Source organism: Oncorhynchus mykiss, chromosome 16 (assembly GCF_057628025.1).
Source record: "Oncorhynchus mykiss isolate SJ-2025 chromosome 16, ASM5762802v1, whole genome shotgun sequence".
In the NCBI taxonomy this organism is placed as follows: Eukaryota; Metazoa; Chordata; class Actinopteri; order Salmoniformes; family Salmonidae; genus Oncorhynchus; species Oncorhynchus mykiss.
Genome location: NC_143037.1, coordinates 75,072,499 through 75,094,215, shown reverse-complemented (window position 1 = coordinate 75,094,215; position 21,717 = coordinate 75,072,499). Strand labels below are relative to the sequence as shown.

At 43.0% G+C, this 21,717-nt stretch overlaps 1 protein-coding gene across 1 annotated transcript in view; it reads left to right on the top strand.

The window, feature by feature from the left end:
• LOC110491176 (potpotassium voltage-gated channel subfamily C member 4) overlaps positions 1-21,717 on the top strand; it is a 77,869-nt gene that overhangs the window by 1,738 nt on the left and 54,414 nt on the right. The window lies entirely within an intron of this gene.

Genomic DNA, 21,717 nt, shown 5'->3' with positions numbered 1-21,717 from the left:
GAATGCGCTGGTGTGGAAATAGCATCGTACGAGAATGATGTTGTGTCACTACATTCAAAGCCATATTATTTTCCTGGGGTCGTTTAATTAACATAGGGGTTATATATATCAAATCTAATTTGTTTGGTCACATACACGTATTTAGCAGATGTTATTGAGGGTGTAGCTCTCCAGGTTACCATTAATGACGTGAGGATTCTATGACGAGAATGCAATCTCTGGCATTATGTACTACTACTACTACAGTATATATAAAACACACTAAAGTAAACCATTCAAGTCCAATGCAGACGTTGGAAGTCTTATAGGCCTATTGTCATGTTCACCTATGACTGTCCCTATGACTGTCTTGCCCTGGCACCTTATCATAGCAGTAACAGCCATCAGCAGCATGAATGGTTATCTCTCTGTCATGAATGTGTGTCATATTGGGTCTCATGCTCATCACTTAAAAATAGACTCTTAAATGTTTTCGTAAGGAGGCAGATTTCCATTCACCCTGTTTTATTTAACAAAAGCAATGTCTCAAAAAAATATTACTGGACACGTCCCAGCTAACACAGTGGATCTGGGCCGATTCCTGCTGAGAGTCAGGGGAACCCTGCTGAGAGTCAGGGGAACTCTGCTGAGAGTCAGGGGAACCCTGCTGAGAGTCAGGGGAACTTCTTCTGCAGTATTACTTATGGCTAGGATGTGGGGATTGAGCTCGGGCCGATTCCTGTGTGAGTTATCTGGCCCAAATGTATTACTTGGGGCATGGGCCGATTCTGGTGAGAGTTATCTGGCCCAAATGTATATATTACTTGGGGCTCTGGCCAATTCTGGTGAGTGTTATCTGGCCCAAATGTATATATTACTTGGGGCTCGGACCAATTCTGGTGAGTGTTATCTGGCCCAAATGTATATATTACTTGGGTCTCAGGCTGATTCTGAAGAGAGTTATCTGGCCCAAATGTATATATTACTTGGGTCTCGGGCCGATTCTGGTGAGAGTTATCTGGCCCAAATGTATATATTACTTGGGTCTCAGGCCGATTCTGGTGAGAGTTATCTGGCCCAAATGTATTACTTGGGGATCGGGCTTATTGGGGCTACTCTCTGGCAGATAATTACACGGGCTGCATTATATAATTAACATTTCATGATTTATTTTTCCATATTCTCTCATTGTGTCTTTGATAATTGTATTTTTTTTAACATTTAAATTAAATTCTTTAAGAGTCCTGGCCGCGTTCGGTGAGACCCATGAGGCGACACACAATTGGCCGAGCATCGTCCGAGTTAGGGGAGGGTTTGGCCGGCCGGGATGGCCTTGTCCCATCGCGCTGTAGCGACTCCTGTGGTGGGCAAGGTGCACGCTGACATGGTCACCAGGTGTACGGTGTTTCCTCTGAAACAACATGTTTTTTTTTGTGAATGGGAATAATTTTTATGTATAAAATAGTAATATTTAAAATGACTAAATCGGTTAATTTTGTATACATTTATTTAAATTTGCATCGGGGGGGAGATGCTGGTAAGATGTCGGCAAAGTCGGCTGAATTCCGGGAGACAGAAACGGGCTGATTCCAGACCCAGTCCGACACCCGACACCGAGCTGATTCAATCAGTTCCGGCCACCCGGAAGAGGGCCGCTTCTGGGCTGATTCCTCATTGCTAGCTGGGGTGTAATGGAAACGGCAGATATAGGAGACATTTTATCTGTACGACAGGGGAGGATTTTTATTTAGTCTAACTTTCTGTATTACAACAAATGATGTAATACAGTTTTTTCCTGTGTTTTCCAATAAATTATTATTGTAGAATACTTTTGAAGGTACAAGGGGCACCTGATGTCATTACGTAATTATACGTAATGTAACCAGTGATTCCATGTCTATGCACAGTGGGCAGCAGCCTGTAAGGTGCAGGGTTGAGTAACCAGTGATTCCATGTCTATGCACAGTGGGCAGCAGCCTGTAAGGTGCAGGGTTGAGTAACCAGTGATTCCATGTCTATGCACAGTGGGCAGCAGCCTCTAAGGTGCAGGGTTGAGTAACCAGTGATTCCATGTCTATGCACAGTGGGCAGCAGCCTGTAAGGTGCAGGGTTGAGTAACCAGTGATTCCATGTCTATGCACAGTGGGCAGCAGCCTGTAAGGTGCAGGGTTGAGTAACCAGTGATTCCATGTCTATGCACAGTGGGCAGCAGCCTCTAAGGTGCAGGGTTGAGTAACCAGTGATTCCATGTCTATGCACAGTGGGCAGCAGCCTCTAAGGTGCAGGGTTGAGTAACCGGGTGGTAGCCGAGTAGTAATGGTTATTTAACAGTTTGATGGCTTTGAGATAGAAGCTGTTTTTCAGTCTCTCGGTCCCAGCTTTGATGCACGTGTTCTGACCTTGCCTTCTGGATGATAGTGGGGTGAACAGGCCGTGGCTCGGGGGGGTTGATATCCTTGACGATCTTTTTGGCCTTCCTGTGCCACTCGGGAAGGGTAGGGTAGGTAGCATGAGTTTTTACTCACCAAAGTAACAACGTGGTCAAAGACTTAGTAACTTAGTTGTAGTCACAATGTGGTTACCTATAACTACAAAAGTACAATGTGGTTACCTATAACTACAAAAGTACAATGTGGTTACCTATAACTACAAAAGTACAATGTGGTTACCTATAACTACAAAAGTACAATGTGGTTACCTATAACTACAAAAGTACAATGTGGTTACCTATAACTACAAAAGTACAATGTGGTTACCTATAACTACAAAAGTACAATGTGGTTACCTATAACTACAAAAGTACAATGTGGTTACCTATAACTACAAAAGTACAATGTGGTTACCTATAACTACAAAACTACAATGTGGTTACCTATAACTACAAAAGTACAATGTGGTTACCTATAACTACAAAAGTACAATGTGGTTACCTATAACTACAAAACTACAATGTGGTTACCTATAACTACAAAACTACAATGTGGTTACCTATAACTACAAAAGTACAATGTGGTTACCTATAACTACAAAAGTACAATGTGGTTACCTATAACTACAAAAGTACAATGTGGTTACCTATAACTACAAAAGTACAATGTGGTTACCTATAACTACAAAAGTACAATGTGGTTACCTATAACTACAAAACTACAATGTGGTTACCTATAACTACAAAAGTACAATGTGGTTACCTATAACTACAAAAGTACAATGTGGTTACCTATAACTACAAAAGTACAATGTGGTTACCTATAACTACAAAAGTACAATGTGGTTACCTATAACTACAAAAGTACAATGTGGTTACCTATAACTACAAAAGTACAATGTGGTTACCTATAACTACAAAAGTACAATGTGGTTACCTATAACTACAAAAGTACAATGTGGTTACCTATAACTACAAAAGTACAATGTGGTTACCTATAACTACAAAAGTACAATGTGGTTACCTATAACTACAAAAGTACAATGTGGTTACCTATAACTACAAAAGTACAATGTGGTTACCTATAACTACAAAAGTACAATGTGGTTACCTATAACTACAAAAGTACAATGTGGTTACCTATAACTACAAAAGTACAATGTGGTTACCTATAACTACAAAAGTACAATGTGGTTACCTATAACTACAAAAGTACAATGTGGTTACCTATAACTACAAAAGTACTATGTGGTTACCTATAACTACAAAAGTACAATGTGGTTACCTATAACTACAAAAGTACAATGTGGTTACCTATAACTACAAAAGTACAATGTGGTTACCTATAACTACAAAAGTACAATGTGGTTACCTATAACTACAAAAGTACAATGTGGTTACCTATAACTACAAAAGTACAATGTGGTTACCTATAACTACAAAAGTACAATGTGGTTACCTATAACTACAAAAGTACAATGTGGTTACCTATAACTACAAAAGTACAATGTGGTTACCTATAACTACAAAAGTACAATGTGGTTACCTATAACTACAAAAGTACAATGTGGTTACCTATAACTACAAAAGTACAATGTGGTTACCTATAACTACAAAAGTACAATGTGGTTACCTATAACTACAAAAGTACAATGTGGTTACCTATAACTACAAAAGTACAATGTGGTTACCTATAACTACAAAAGTACAATGTGGTTACCTATAACTACAAAAGTACAATGTGGTTACCTATAACTACAAAAGTACAATGTGGTTACCTATAACTACAAAAGTACAATGTGGTTACCTATAACTACAAAAGTACAATGTGGTTACCTATAACTACAAAAGTACAATGTGGTTACCTATAACTACAAAAGTACAATGTGGTTACCTATAACTACAAAAGTACAATGTGGTTACCTATAACTACAAAAGTACAATGTGGTTACCTATAACTACAAAAGTACAATGTGGTTACCTATAACTACAAAAGTACAATGTGGTTACCTATAACTACAAAAGTACAATGTGGTTACCTATAACTACAAAAGTACAATGTGGTTACCTATAACTACAAAACTACAATGTGGTTACCTATAACTACAAAACTACAATGTGGTTACCTATAACTACAAAACTACAATGTGGTTACCTATAACTACAAAAGTACAATGTGGTTACCTATAACTACAAAAGTACAATGTGGTTACCTATAACTACAAAAGTACAATGTGGTTACCTATAACTACAAAAGTACAATGTGGTTACCTATAACTACAAAAGTACAATGTGGTTACCTATAACTACAAAAGTACAATGTGGTTACCTATAACTACAAAAGTACAATGTGGTTACCTATAACTACAAAAGTACAATGTGGTTACCTATAACTACAAAAGTACAATGTGGTTACCTATAACTACAAAAGTAGTTGTGTTTTGGGGTTTTGAAATATTTATCACTTTTTTTTTTTAGGACATCTTTGAAACTACCCACAAAGCACTCTTTCTTGACATCTTATGGAGAATCTACTCTTCGTTTGCTAGCTCGAGCTGGCTATTGTTAGCCCGCCTTGCTAGCATGTAATTACATTCTAGACCGAGCATTGGCAGTGGTGAGTTACAATCCACCAAGCACAAGGAGGTGTGATTGTAAACGACAAATCAGATTCCCCACTCATGGGGGCCAACACGATCTTGCTCGACTATTCCAGGCAGCTCTGACTTCTCCTCTGCTGGCAGACAAAATGAAAGTAGAAAATCAATCTTACCTGCTCTAATTGTTTAGTACCTTGTCTGTTCTTTCATTGTCCTATATTTGTTTTGTCAACTTTTAGACCTGTTCTCTGTGATCTAAGCTACCAGAATTTTTCAACCTTGGCTTAGGGCTCGCTATATAACTTTTGGATTAGCTACCCTCATTGATTCTCCCCTCGGATGATGAAACTGCCTCACTCTCATCTCGGCTCTTCCTCGTTAGCTACCTCAGCCGCTCTTTACCATGGTATGGGCATCAACCGTGAATCGGTAAGTATCCACTCTGTCTATACTTTTTATCTGAACGTACTTTGGTTACGAAAAGTGCAAATCAATTCCAGAACAACAGCAAAGGACCTTGTGAAGATGCTGGATGAAACATGTACAAAAGTATCTATATCCACAGTAAAACGAGTCCTATATCAACATAACCTGAAAGGCCGTTCAGCAAGGAAGAATCCACTGCTCCAAAACCGCCATAAAAAAGACAGACAACGGTTTGCAACTGCACATGGGGACAAAGATCGTACTTGTTGGATACTTTTGCACCTGTTTCCTCCAGCATCTTCACAAGGTCAGTTGCTGTTGTTCTGGGATTGATTTGCACTTTTCGCACCAAAGTACGTTCATCGCTAGGAGACAGAATGCGTCTCCTTCCTGAGCGGTATGACGGCTGCGTGGTCCCATGGTGTTTATACTTGCGTACTATGGTTTGTACAGATGAACGTGGTACCTTCAGGCATTTGGAAATTGCTCCCATGGATGAACCAGACCTGTGGAGGTCTACAATTTTTTTCTGAGGTCTTGGCTGATTTCTTTAGATTTTCCCATGATGTCAAGCAAAGAGCCACTGAGTTTGAAGGTAGGCCTTGAAATACATCCACAGGTACACCTCCAATTGACTCAAATGATGTCAATTAGCCTATCAGAAGCTTCTAAAGCCATGACATCATTTTCTGGAATTTTCCAAGCTGTTTAAAGGCACAGTCAACTTAGTGTATTTCAACTTCTGACACACTGGAATTGTGATACAGTGAATTATAACTGAAATAATGTCTGTAAACAATTGTTTAAAAAAATGACTTGTGTCATGCACGAAGTAGATGTTCTAACCGACTTGCCAAAACTATAGTTTGTTAACAAGTAATGTGTGGAGTGGTTGAAAAACTAGTTTTAATGACTAGAACCTAAGTGTATGTAAACTTCCAACCTCAACTGTAGGTATGCCAGTCAGCTTAGACATCGGTTCTCCACATCGGTGTTAAACTAGACATCTGGCCTATGCCGATGTTGTCATTTTTAGATAATATTGTCAGATTCCGATATGCGTACCGATATATCGTGCATCCCTAATATTTATGTCAGAGTTTGCATTGTAGGGAATAGGCTGAAAGGACAAGGATTGCCCTGACTTTCAAGAATGTCTGAATTGCTTCACCTTGCTCTTCTGGTTGGCTGGCAAGCTTTACCATCCAATTATTTCAGGTCTACAGGAGTGAGAGTTTCACCATGGTACGGCCTGTGGCAATACGTTGGCACATGAGGAATATTCGAATATGGCAAATATTAGTAAATTATTGCATTCTATCCATGCTGGCTTTCCCAGGATACCAGAGACATGAAACAGATTGTTGGGAGGGCTGAGACATGGAATAGAGAGGTGGGAGGACTGAGACATGAAATAGAGAGGTGGGAGGACTGAGACATGAAATAGAGAGGTGGGAGGGCTGAGACATGAAATAGAGAGGTGGGAGGACTGAGACATGAAACAGATTGGTGGGAGGACTGAGACATGAAATAGAGAGGTGGGAGGACTGAGACATGGAACAGAGAGGTGGGAGGACTGAGACATGGAACAGAGAGGTGGGAGGACTGAGACATGGAACAGAGAGGTGGGAGGACTGAGACATGGAACAGAGAGGTGGGAGGACTGAGACATGAAACAGAGAGGTGGGAGGACTGAGACATGAAACAGAGAGGTGGGAGGACTGAGACATGGAACAGAGAGGTGGGAGGACTGAGACATGGAACAGAGAGGTGGGAGGACTGAGACATGGAACAGAGAGGTGGGAGGACTGAGACATGGAACAGAGAGGTGAGAGGACTGAGACATGGAACAGAGAGGTGAGAGGACTGAGACATGAAACAGAGAGGTGGGAGGACTGAGACATGGAACAGAGAGGTGAGGGGAATGAGACATGAAACAGAGAGGTGAGAGGTGAGAGGACAGACATGAAACAGATTGGTGGGAGGACTGAGATGTGAAACAGATTGGTGGGAGGACTGAGACATGGAACAGAGAGGTGAGGGGAATGAGACATGAAACAGAGAGGTGAGAGGTGAGAGGACAGACATGAAACAGATTGGTGGGAGGACTGAGATGTGAAACAGATTGGTGGGAGGACTGAGACATGAAACAGATTGGTGGGAGGACTGAGACGTGAAACAAATAGGTGGGAGGACTGAGACATGAAACAGAGAGGTGAGAGGTGAGAGGACAGACATGAAACAGATTGGTGGGAGGACTGAGACATGAAACAGATTGACGGGAGGACTGAGATGTGAAACAGATTGGTGGGAGGACTGAGACATGAAACAGATTGGTGGGAGGACTGAGACGTGAAACAGATTGGCGGGAGGACTGAGACATGAAACAGATTGGCGGGAGGACTGAGACATGAAACAGATTGGCGGGAGGACTGAGACATGAAACAGATTGGCGGGAGGACTGAGACATGAAACAGATTGACGGGAGGACTGAGACGTGAAACAGATTGACGGGAGGACTGAGACATGAAACAGATTGGCGGGAGGACTGAGACGTGAAACAGATTGACGGGAGGACTGAGACGTGAAACAGATTGACGGGAGGACTGAGACATGAAACAGATTGACGGGAGGACTGAGACATGAAACAGATTGACGGGAGGACTGAGACATGAAACAGATTGACGGGAGGACTGAGACATGAAACAGATTGACGGGAGGACTGAGACGTGAAACAGATTGACGGGAGGACTGAGACGTGAAACAGATTGACGGGAGGACTGAGACGTGAGACAGATTGACGGGAGGACTGAGACATGAAACAGAGAGGTGAGAGGACTGAGACATGAAACAGATTGACGGGAGGACTGAGACATGAAACAGATTGACGGGAGGACTGAGACATGAAACAGATTGACGGGAGGACTGAGACATGAAACAGATTGACGGGAGGACTGAGACATGAAACAGATTGACGGGAGGACTGAGACGTGAAACAGATTGACGGGAGGACTGAGACGTGAAACAGATTGACGGGAGGACTGAGACGTGAGACAGATTGACGGGAGGACTGAGACATGAAACAGAGAGGTGAGAGGACTGAGACATGAAACAGATTGACGGGAGGACTGAGACGTGAAACAGATTGACGGGAGGACTGAGACGTGAAACAGATTGACGGGAGGACTGAGACGTGAAACAGATTGACGGGAGGACTGAGACGTGAAACAGATTGACGGGAGGACTGAGACGTGAAACAGATTGACGGGAGGACTGAGACATGAAACAGATTGACGGGAGGACTGAGACGTGAAACAGATTGACGGGAGGACTGAGACGTGAAACAGATTGACGGGAGGACTGAGACATGAAACAGATTGACGGGAGGACTGAGACATGAAACAGATTGACGGGAGGACTGAGACGTGAAACAGATTGACGGGAGGACTGAGACGTGAAACAGATTGACGGGAGGACTGAGACATGAAACAGATTGACGGGAGGACTGAGACGTGAAACAGATTGACGGGAGGACTGAGACGTGAAACAGATTGACGGGAGGACTGAGACATGAAACAGAGAGGTGAGAGGACTGAGACATGAAACAGATTGACGGGAGGACTGAGACGTGAAACAGATTGACGGGAGGACTGAGACGTGAAACAGATTGACGGGAGGACTGAGACGTGAAACAGATTGACGGGAGGACTGAGACGTGAAACAGATTGACGGGAGGACTGAGACATGAAACAGATTGACGGGAGGACTGAGACGTGAAACAGATTGACGGGAGGACTGAGACGTGAAACAGATTGACGGGAGGACTGAGACGTGAAACAGATTGACGGGAGGACTGAGACGTGAAACAGATTGACGGGAGGACTGAGACGTGAAACAGATTGACGGGAGGACTGAGACATGAAACAGATTGACGGGAGGACTGAGACGTGAAACAGATTGACGGGAGGACTGAGACATGAAACAGATTGGCGGGAGGACTGAGACATGAAACAGATTGGCGGGAGGACTGAGACATGAAACAGATTGGCGGGAGGACTGAGACATGAAACAGATTGGCGGGAGGACTGAGACATGAAACAGATTGGCGGGAGGACTGAGACATGAAACAGATTGGCGGGAGGACTGAGACATGAAACAGAGAGGTGAGAGGACTGAGACATGAAACAGAGAGGTGAGAGGACTGAGACATGAAACAGATTGACGGGAGGACTGAGACGTGAAACAGATTGACGGGAGGACATACAGGCTGTCACCAATATGTTATTGCAAAATTTTCCTGCATGGGTAATATAACACTTCAACCAATATATATTTTGTCAACACTGTAGGTTTTTGCGAAAACGTTACATTTGTGATTGATGATAACACTTTCAAATGAGAACATCACTTCAATACAATATAATAGCATTTGGGAGCCTAGAATTAGGAACATTGACCTTTTGATTATGCCACAATGGTTACATGTCATTATGACATCATACTGTATCACTTATAGCCAATAAATATATTATTTGGTGGACTTTCATTTGGAGAATTTCCCTTAGATTATGCGACTACTGTAACCTATATAATAGTCATATAAAGTGACCATAATAACAACCCCAAAAGGTAGATCAGGTGGTATTTTGTGTGTAATTCACTGGATCGTCAGTGTAATGTCAATATTTCTAGCCAGTTGAGATAATCTTCGATTTTCAGCTAAATATTTCCCAGAGGACATCACATTATGAGGCAGACGTGTCAGAGAGCAGAGTGCTCCGCAGTTAATGGCTAGCATCTAGCCGCTAATGGCTTCTCAACCAATGCTGCAGAGAGAGAGAGAGAGGGAGAGAGAGAGATGAAACGAAAGAAAGAGTTGGAGAGAGAGAGGAGAGGAAAAAAGAGATGGAGAGAGAGACAGAGAAAGAGAGACAGAGAGAGAGATGAGCTCGAGAGAGAGAGAGAGAGAGAGAGAGAGAGAGAGAGAGAGAGAGAAAGAGTGGGAGAGGGATGTAAAGAAAGACAGTGCCTATTGAGGCAAATGCGAAGGCAGCTATCAAGTTACATTATATCAGCAACTACCTCATAAATGGGAAGCAAGGCCAGGTTGCTGTATATATATTGTCATCAAGTGCATTTATCATTTGATGGACCTATGATTGCATTGCATTCAAGGAGAATGCATTACTGGCCTAAGGCTTTCGATCAGGTCTATTGACAGTTTCCTCATATTTAGCCTCTAATGCCTTGGTGGATTGGTGCCACACAAGCCTTCTCATCTCTATATAGAAACAGGATATTTCCCATTCATATATATTAAGTCTATAGGCCACACTGTCCTGTTCTACCAGACAGCTTAGTACCTCCTTGTACATACAGTCTGTCACAGTGCAGTGCAGAGAGCAGACAGACATCACAGTGGCTTGCAACCGTATGTCTTGTCTGCTGTCACAGCTGAGCTTCTAGAATTGTGTGTGTGTATAGTATGTGTGTGTATAGTATGTGTGTGTGTGTGTATAGCATGTGTGTGTGTATAGTATGTGTGTGTATAGTGTGTGTGTATAGTATGTGTGTATAGTATGTGTGTGTGTGTAGTATGTGTGTGTGTGTAGTATGTGTGTGTGTGTATAGTATGTGTGTGTGTATAGTATGTGTGTGTGTATAGTATGTGTGTGTGTGTATAGTATGTGTGTGTGTGTATAGTATATGTGTGTGTGTATAGTATATGTGTGTGTATAGTATATGTGTGTGTATAGTATATGTGTGTGTATAGTATATGTGTGTGTGTATAGTATGTGTGTGTGTATAGTAGGTGTGTGAGTGTATAGTATGTGTGTGAGTGTATAGTATGTGTGTGAGTGTATAGTATGTGTGTGTGTATATAGTGTGTGTGTGTGTGTGTGTATAGTGTGTGTGTGTATAGTATGTGTGTGTATAGTATGTGTGTGTATATAGTGTGTGTGTGTAGTATGTATGTGTGTGTGTGTATAGTATATGTGTGTGTATAGTATGTGTGTGTGTGTAGTGTGTGTGTGTGTGTGTGTGTAGTATGTGTGTAGTACTTTATTTTACAGGTCCTCCTCTCTTGACTGCATGTGCAGCCAAATTGAATGTATAGATTACAAGTGTACCAATAGGAGCAAAGCAGGAAGTAAAAGCAGGAAGTTGTACCCATCAATATGGTGAGTGTAGCCATGAGTTTACCCGTCAAATTGCCAGGGTTAAGTCGTTCGCATACATAGGTTTGGTTTGCTCCTAGCAGAACTCGGATAGGCGAAGTGAAGGTCTGTACTAAGCATCCCAGCTAGCAACGAGGAATCGGCCCAGAAGTGGCCCTCTTCCAGGGGGCCGTAACTGATTGAATCGGACTCGGACTCGGCCTGGAATCAAAATGAATGACTGCCCAGAATCGGCCCAAGTACATCGGGTTGTTTCCGTCTACATGAATTCAGCCGACTTTGCCGACATCTTACCAGAATCTCCCCTGATGCAAATTTAAATAAATAAATATATACAAAATTACTCGATTTAGTAATTTTAAATATTACTGGTATACATTTTATACATACCCATCCACCAAAAAACAGTGTGTGTCGTAGGTATCGCCATACACCTGGGGACCGCGATGGCACTCTCAGCCGGGATCAGTTATCCACTGTGCTAGCTGGGATACTCCCTTAAAATGCCTTCGCTACAGCACGATGGGACAAGGACATCCCGGTCCGGCCAAACCCTCCCCTAATTCGGACGACTCTGCGTCAATTGTGCATCGCCTCATGGGTCTTCCGGTCGTGGCCGGCATGGGTCTCAAACCAGCATCTGTAGCAATTCAGTTTGCACTGCGATGCAGTGTCTTAGACCACTGCGCCACTCGAGGCTCCATCCACAATATAAAAAATTTAAAAAATACCCCCTTTTTCTCCCCAATTTCGTGGTATCCAATTGTTAGTCGTTACTGTCTTGTCTCATCACTACAACTCCCGTACGGGCTCGGGAGAGACAAAGGTCGAAAGCCATGCGTCCTCCGAAACACAACCCAACCAAGCCGCACTGCTTCTTAACACAGCACACATCCAACCCGGAAGCAAGCTGCACCAATGTGTCGGAGGAAAAACCGTATGCCTAGCGACCTGGTCAGCATGCACTGCGCCCGGCCCACCACAGGAGTCGCTAGTGCGTGATGAGACAAGGATATCCCTACCGGCCAAACCCTCCCTAACCCGGACGACACTAGGCCAATTGTGCGTCGCCACATGGACCTCCCGGTCGCGGCCGGCTGCGACAGAGCCTGGGCTCGAATCCAGAGTCTCTGGTGGCACAGCTAGCACTGTGGTGCAGTGCCTTAGACCACTGCGCCACCCGGGAGGCTTATCCACAATGCTTATCAATTGCCTTGCACAAAGTATCAAATTACTAAAATACAATCCCAGCCATAAGCAATACTGCCGAAGGTGTCCCAGAGTCGGGCCACATGACGTCGGCCGAGTCTGACTCAGCTGAGTGCCCCGACTCAGATCCACTGTGCTAGCTGAGATACTCCCTTAAAATGCATTCGCTTGAAAAACAAGAAAAAAGCGGCAACATTACTGTTTGTCCCTCTTGAGATTCCGTAGCCAGTACACTTCCTCAAAATAGTCTGAATTAATCAAAGATATCTCAAGAAATCTGTCATTGATTTAGAAGTTTTTTCCAAGAAGGTCTTAGTCGCAAAATTTTACATCTTCCTAAGATGTTTGGTGTAGTAGTTCTAAAGTGAAAAAATATATGCATCAAAACTAGTCGTCTGTCATTGAACAAACACTTCATTTAAGGATTCCTACTGTTGACCAATCTCCGACGAAGGGGCATAGAGTTCGGCTACCGAGCTTCGACAAGCTTCAAGAAAAAATATTGTGTGTGCTCGAACAGCCAAAAAACAAAACCTGTCTAACACCAAAAGTAAAAAAATATATATCACAAAATGTTGTCATAATCTATGAGTGAACTGTTTCGACTGGGAAGCATTTACAGCTTCCAAGCCCATTCAATTCATTCTATTTCTATGTGCTGCTGCATTGTGGGGGGCGTTGCCTAGGCGATAAGCTACAACAAAATGTTAATGTTACATTTGTCTTAAGCACTTATTTGGTATTTGGTATTTTATTAGGGTCCCCCGTTAGCTGTTGAAAAAGCAGAAGCTACTCTTGCTGGGGTCGACACAAAACATGATACACAATACAGAATGACATTATACAGAACATCAATAGACAAGAACAGCTCAAGGACAGCACTACATCCTTTTTATTTTTAAAGGCACACGTAGCCTACATACAGTTGAAGTCCGAAGTTTACAGACACTTAGGTTGGAGTCATTAAAACTAGTTTTTCAACCACTCCACAAATGTCTTGTTAATCAACTATAGATTTGGCAAGTCAGTTAGGACATCTATTTTGTGCATGACACAAGTAATTTTTCCAACAATTGTTTCCAGACAGATTATTTCACTTATAATTCACTGTATCACAATTCCAGTGTGTCAGAAGTTTACATACACTAAGTTGACTGTCCCTATAAAAAGCTTGGAAAATTTCTAGAAAATGATGTCATGGCTTTAGAAGCTTCTGATAGGCTAATTGACATCATTTGAGTCAATTGGAGGTGTACCTGTGGATGTATTTCAAGGCCTACCTTCAAACTCAGTGCCTCTTTGCTTGACATCATGGGAAAATCTAAAGAAATCAGCCAAGACCTCAGAAAAAAATTGTAGACCTCCACAAGTCTGGTCCATCCTTGGGAGCAATTTCCAAACGCCTGAAGGTACCACGTTCATCTGTACAAACAATAGTACGCAAGTATAAACACCATGGGACCACGCAGCTGTCATACCGCTCAGGAAGGAGACGCATTGTGTCTCCTAGAGATGAACGTACTTTGGTGCGAGAAGTGCAAATCAATCCCAGAACAACAGCAACTGACCGTGTGAAGATTCTGGAGGAAACAGGTACAAAGTATCTATATCCACAGTAAAACGAGTCCTAGATCGACATAACCTGAAAGACCACTCAGCAAGGAAGAGGCCACTGCTCCAAAACCGCCATAAAAAAGCCAGACTACAGTTTGCAACTGCACATGGGGACAAAGACCTTTTTGGAGAAATGTCCTCTGGTCTGATGAAACAAAAATAGAACTGTTTGGCCCTAATGACCATCGCTATGTTTGGAGGACAAATGGGAAGGCTTGCAAGCCGAAGAACACCATCCCAACCGTGAAGCACAGGGGTGGCAGCCTCATTTTGGGCGGGGTGCTTTGCTGCAGGAGGGACTGGTGCACTTCACAAAATAGATGGCGTCATGAGGAAGGAAAATTATGTGGATATATTGAAACAACATCTCAAGACATCAGTCAGGAAATTAAAGCTTGGTCGCAAATGGGTCTTCCAAATGGACAATGACCCCAAGCATACTTCCAAAGTTGTGGCAAAATGGCTTAAGAACAACAAAGTCAAGGTATTGGAGTGGCCATCACAAAGCCCGGACCTCAATCCTTTAGAACATTTGTAGGCAGAACTGAACAAGCGTGTGCGAGCAAAGAGGCCCACAAACCTGACTCAATTACACCAGCTCTGTCAGGAGGAATGGGCCAAAATTCACCCAACTTATTGTGGAAAGCTTGTGGAAGGTTATCCGAAATGTTTGACCCAAGTTAAACAATTTAAAGGCATTAATACCAAATACCAATTGAGTGTATGTAAACTTCTGACCCATTGGAAATGTAACGAAAGAAATACAAGCTGAAATAAATCATTCTCTCTACTATTATTCTGACATTTCATATTCTTAAAATAAAGTGGTGACAATGTCGGAATGTCATTCACCTATTATCTTCAGTCTATGAGCATGGCACACTAAGGCTATTCCACCACGCTTCCTGATTAACCTGGGGGCTCAGTTGTGCATATTACCACAGGTTCCAGATCAGTGCCTCTATCTCCCTCCTTGTTACGTTACCGCAGGTTCCAGATCAGTGCCTCCATCGCCCTCCAGATCAGTGCCTCCATCGCCCTCCAGATCAGTGCCTCCCTTAGAAAGAGGATTAACCATCAGACAGAAATCCATTGAGGTTATGTTTGCTGTTTTATTCTACTGTGGGCTAAACTGTTTGTACACTGTCTGGACGAGAGCATGGGCTCTGTGCTGTGAAATCATTAGACGCATCAAAAGAGCAGGAAAGAGTAAAGTCTAAGAGTCTGTGTGTGAACGACAATTAAGTCTGAAATAAATGAATTTTATTTTATTTTTTGTGTCAAATCCCCAGTTGGCAACCCATCCCTTATGGGATTAATTGACACATAAACAAACATTACTATAATTCACTGTGGTAATTAAATGATAATTCTTTTTCCGGTGTTCTCTGCATTGCTCATCGCATAAATAGTCTATACATAATAGTAAATAAGGTTATCCAAAAAATAATTACACACCTAGAGCAGTAAAATAATATACATACATATATATTTACATAAATACACTGCATATATACATACATGCATGCATACATACATACACAGTAAAAACAAAACAGCTCTCAGGCATAACAGCCTTCAAACAGGTAACACAGAGATGTCAGTCTTTTGGATGTTTTTTGACTTTAAAGCCCCAATTCTGGGTCTGAGTTTCTGTCCAACAGCAGCCTCTCCACTTGGTTTGGTATACAGTGTCTTTGGAATAGATTCATATCCCTTGACCTTTTTCCACATTTTGTTACTTTACAGCCTTATTATAAAATTGATTAAATATTTTTTTTCTCAGAAATCTACACAAAATACCCCCTAATGACAAAGTAAAAACAGGTTATTATACATTTTTGCAAATTTATTACAAATAAAAAACAGAAATACCTTATTTACATAAGTATTCAGATCCTTTGCTATGAGACTCGAAATTGAGTTCAGGTGCATCCTGTTTCCATTGATCATCCTTGAGATGTTTCTTCGACTTGATTGGAGTCCACCTGTGGTAAATTCAATTGATTGGACATGATTTGGAAAGGCACACACCTGTCTATATAAGGTCCCACAGTTGACAGTGGATGTCGAGCAAAAACCAAGTCTTGATGTCAAAGGAAGTTTTCGTAGAGCTCCGAGACAGGATTGTGTCGAGACACAGATCTGGGGAAGGGTATCTGCAGCATTGAAGGACCCCAAGAACACAGAGGTCCCCATCATTCTTAAGTGGAAGGAGTTTGGAACCACCAAGACTCTTCCTAGAGCTGGGCGCTGGGCCAAACTGAGCATTCTAAAGATAAGGCCCTTGGTCAGGGAGGTGACCAAGAACCTGATGGTCACTCTGACAGAGCTCTAGAGTTCCTCTGTGGAGATTGGAGAAATCTTCCAGAAGGAACTCCACCAATCAGGCCTTTATGGTAGAGTCGCCAGACGGAAGCCACTTCTCAGTAAAAAGGCACATGCCAGCTCGCTTGGAGTTTGCCAAAAGGCACCTAAAGACTCTCAGACCATGGGAAACAAGATTCTCTGGTCCAATGAAACCAAGATTGAACTCTTTGGCCTAAATGCCAAGCGTCACGTCTGGAGGAAACCTGGCACCATCCCTACGGTGAAGCATGGTGGTGGCAGCATCATGCTGTGGGGATTTTTTTCAGCGGTAGGGATTGGGAGGCTAGTCAAATCAAATCACACTATTTGTCACATGCGCCGAATACAACAAGTGTAGACCTTACCACGAAATGTTTACTTACAAGCCCTTAGCCAACAGTGCAGTTCAAGAAGAGCTAAAAAAATATTTACCAAATAAACTAAAGTAAAACAAATAACACAATAACATAACAGTAACGAGATTATATACAGGGGGTACCGGTACTGAGTCAGTGTGTGGGAGTACAGGTTAGAGGTAATGTGTACATGTAGGTAGGGGTGAAGGGACTATACATACAGTGCCTTGCGAAAGTATTCGGCCCCCTTGAACTTTGCAACCTTTTGCCACATTTAAGGCTTCAAACATAAAGATATAAAACTGTATTTTTTTGTGAAGAATCAACAACAAGTGGGACACAATCATGAAGTGGAACGACATTTATTGGATATTTCAAACCTTTTTAACAAATCAAAAACTGAAAAATTGGGCGTGCAAAATTATTCAGCCCCTTTACTTTCAGTGCAGCAAACTCTCTCCAGAAGTTCAGTGAGGATCTCTGAATGATCCAATGTTGACCTAAATGACTAATGATGATAAATACAATCCACCTGTGTGTAATCAAGTCTCTGTATAAATGCACCTGCACTGTGATAGTCTCAGAGGTCCGTTAAAAGCGCAGAGAGCATCATGAAGAACAAGGTACACACCATAATAATATTGAAATGGAAGGAGTATCAGACCACTGCAAATCTACCAAGACCTGGCCGTCCCTCTAAACTTTCATCTCATACAAGGAGAAGACTGATCAGAGATGCAGCCAAGAGGCCCATGATCACTCTGGATGAACTGCAGAGATCTACAGCTGAGGTGGGAGACTCTGTCCATAGGACAACAATCAGTTGTATATTGCACAAATCTGGCCTTTATGGAAGAGTGGCAAGAAGAAAGCCATTTCTTAAAGATATCCATAAAAAGTGTTGTTTAAAATTTGCCACAAGCCACCTGGGAGACACACCAAAAATGTGGAAGAAGGTGCTCTGGTCAGATAAAACCAAAATTAAACTTTTTCGCAACAATGCAAAACGTTATGTTTGGCGTAAAAGCAACACAGCTCATCACCCTGAACACACCATCCCCACTGTCAAACATGGTGGTGGCAGCATCATGGTTTGGGCCTGCTTTTCTTCAGCAGGGACAGGGAAGATGGTTAAAATTGATGGGAAGATGGATGGAGCCAAATACAGGACCATTCTGGAAGAAAACCTGATGGAGTCTGCAAAAGACCTGAGACTGGGACGGAGATTTGTCTTCCAACAAGACAATGATCCAAAACATAAAGCAAAATCTACAATGGAATGGTTCAAAAATAAACATATCCAGGTGTTAGAATGGCCAAGTCAAAGTCCAGACCTGAATCCAATCGAGAATCTGTGGAAAGAACTGAAAAACTGCTGTTCACAAATGCTCTCCATCCAACCTCACTGAGCTCGAGCTGTTTTGCAAGGAGGAATGGGAAAAAATTTCAGTCTCTCAATGTGCAAAACTGATAGAGACATACCCCAAGCAACTTACAGCTGTAATCGCAGCAAAAGGTGGCGCTACAAAGTATTAACTTAAGGGGACTGAATAATTTTGCACGCCCAATTGTTCAGTTTTTGATTTGTTAAAAAAGTTTGAAATATCCAATAAATGTCGTTCCACTTCATGATTGTGTCCCACTTGTTGTTGATTCTTCACAAAAAATACAGTTTTATATCTTTATGTTTGAAGCCTGAAATGTGGCAAAAAGGTCGCAAAGTTCAAGGGGGCCGAATACTTTCCCAAGGCACTGTAGATAATAAACAGCGAGTAGCAGCAGTGTACAAAACAAATGGAGGGGGGGGGGGGTCAATGTATTAGTCTGGTGCTCCATGTGATTAATTGTTCAGCAGTCTTATGGCTTGTGGGGTAGAAGCTGTTAAGGAGCCTTTTGATCCGACACTTGGCGCTCCGGTACCGCTTGCCGTGTGGTAGCAGAGAAAACAGTCTATGACTTGGGTGACTGGAGTCTCTGACAATTCTATGGACTTTCCTCTGACACCGCCTATTATGTAGGTGCTGCATGGCAGGAAGCTTGACCCCAGTGATGTACTGGGCTGTATGCAGTACCCTCCTGTAGTGCCTTACGGTCAGATACCAAACAGTTGCAACCGGATACTTTCAATGTTGCAGATGTTAGAACTTTTTGAGGATCTGAGGGCCCATGCCAAATCTTTTCAGTTTCCTGAGGGGGAAAAGGTTTTGTCGTGCCCTCTTCATGACTGTCTTGGTGTGTTTGGACATTGATAGTTCGTTGGTGATGTGGACACCAAGGAACTTGAAACTCTCGTCCCGCTCCTCTACAGCCCCATTGATGTGAATGTGGTTCTGCTCTAGCACGTTTTTCTGTAGTCCACGATCAGCTCTTTTGTCTTGCTCACATTGAGGGAGAGGTTGTTGTCCTGGCACCACACTGCCAGTTCTCTGACCTCCTCCCTATAGGCTGTCTCATCGTTGTCGTGATCAGGCCTAACACTGATGTGTCGTCAGCAAACTTAATGATAATCTTGAAGTCGTGTTTGGCCACGCAGTCGTGGATGAATAGGGAGTACAGGAGGGTACTAAGTACACACCCCTGAGGGGCCCCCGTGTTGCGGATCAGTGTGGCGGATGTGTAGTTACCTACCCTTACCACCTGGGGGCGGCCCATCAGGAATTCCAGGATTCAGTTGCAGAGGGAGGTGATTAGTCCCAGTGACCTTTGCTTAGTGACGAGCTTCGTGGGCACCATGGTGTTGAATGCTGAGCTGTAGTCAATGAACAGCATTATCACATAGGTGTTCCTTTTGTCCAGGTGGGAAAGGGCAGTGTGCAGTGCGATCGAGATTGTGTCATATATGGATCTGTTGGGGTGGTATGCAAATCGGAGTGGGTCTAGGGTATTCGGGAGGATGCTGTTGATGTGAGCCATGACCAGCCTTTCAAAGCACTTCCTGGCTACCGACGACTTCCTGGCTACCGATGTGATTACCGCTACGGGTCGGTAGTCATTTAGGCAGGTTACCTTCGCTTACTTGGGCACAGGGACTGTGGTGGTCTGCTTGAAACATGTAGGTATTACAGACTCAGTCAGGGAGAGGTTGAACATGTCAGTGAAGACACTTGCCAGTTGGTCCGCACGTGCTTTGAGTACACGTCCTGGTAATCCATCTGGCTCTGCGGCTTTGTGAATGTTGACCTGTTTAAAGGTTTTGTTCACATCGGCTACCGAGAGAGTTATCACACAGTCATCCAGAACAGCTGGCGCTCTCGTGCATGCTTCAGTGTTGCTTGCCTCGAAGCGAGCATAAAAGGCATTTAGCTTGTCTGGTAGGCTCGCGTCACTGGGCAGCTCGCGTCTGGGTTTCCCTTTGTAGTCCGTAATAGTTTTCAAGCCCTGCCACATCCGACGAGTGTTAGAGCCGTTGTAGTAGGATTCAATCTTAATCCTGTATTGACGCTTTGCTTGTTTGATGGTTCGTCTAAGGGCATAGCGGGATTTCTTATAAGTGTTCGGATCAGTGTCCCGCTCCTTGAAAGCGGCAGCTCTAGCCTTTAGCTTGATTCCTTATGTTGTCTGTAATCCATGGCTTCTGGTTGGGATATGTACGTACAGTCTCTGTGGGGACGACGTCGTCGATGCACTTATTGATGAAGCCGATGACTGGGGTGGTATACTCCTCAATGCCATTGGATGAATTCCAGAACATATTCTAGTCTGTGCTAGTAAAACAGTCCTGTAGCTTAGCATCCGCCTCATCTGACCACTTCCGTGGTGAGCGAGTCACTGGTACCTCCTGCTTTACTTTTTGCTTGTAAGCAGGAATCAGGAGGATAGAATTATGGTCAGATTTGCCAAATTGAGGATGGTTGGAGAGCTTTGCATCTCTGTGTGTGGAGTAAAGGTGGTCTAGAGTTTTCTTTCCTCTGGCACATTGCTGGTAAAAATTTGGTAAAATTAATTTAAGTTTGCCTGCATTAAAGTCCCCAGCCACTAGGAGTGCCCCTTCTGGATGAGTATTTTCTTGTTTGCTTATGGCCTTATAGAGTTGGTTGAGTGCGGTCTTAGTGCCAGCATCGGTCTGTGGTGGTAAATATAGATGAGAATTCTCTTGGTAGATAGTGTGGTCTACAGCTCATCATAAGGTACTCTATCGCAGGCGAGCAATACCCCGAGACTTCTTTAATATTAGACATTGCTCACCAGCAGTTATTGACAAAAAGACACACACCCCCACCCCTCGTCTTACTAGACGTAGCATCTCTGTTCTGCCGGTGCATGGAAAATCCCGCCAGCTCTATATTATCCATGTCGTCTTTCAGCCACGACTTGGTGAAACATAAGATATTACCGTTCTTAATGTCCTGCTGGTAGGATAATCGTAATCATAGGTCATCCATTTTATTTTCCAATGATTGCATGTTAGCAAGCAGAATGGAAGGCGGAGAGAGTTTACTCGCTCGCCTACGGATTCTCAGAAGGCAGCTCGATCTGCATCCTCTTTTCCTCTGTCTTTTCTTCAAGCAAATGATGGGGATTTGGTCCTGTTCCCGCAGTTAAAGGAAAAAGCTTCTTCCAGTTCGTGGTGAGTAATC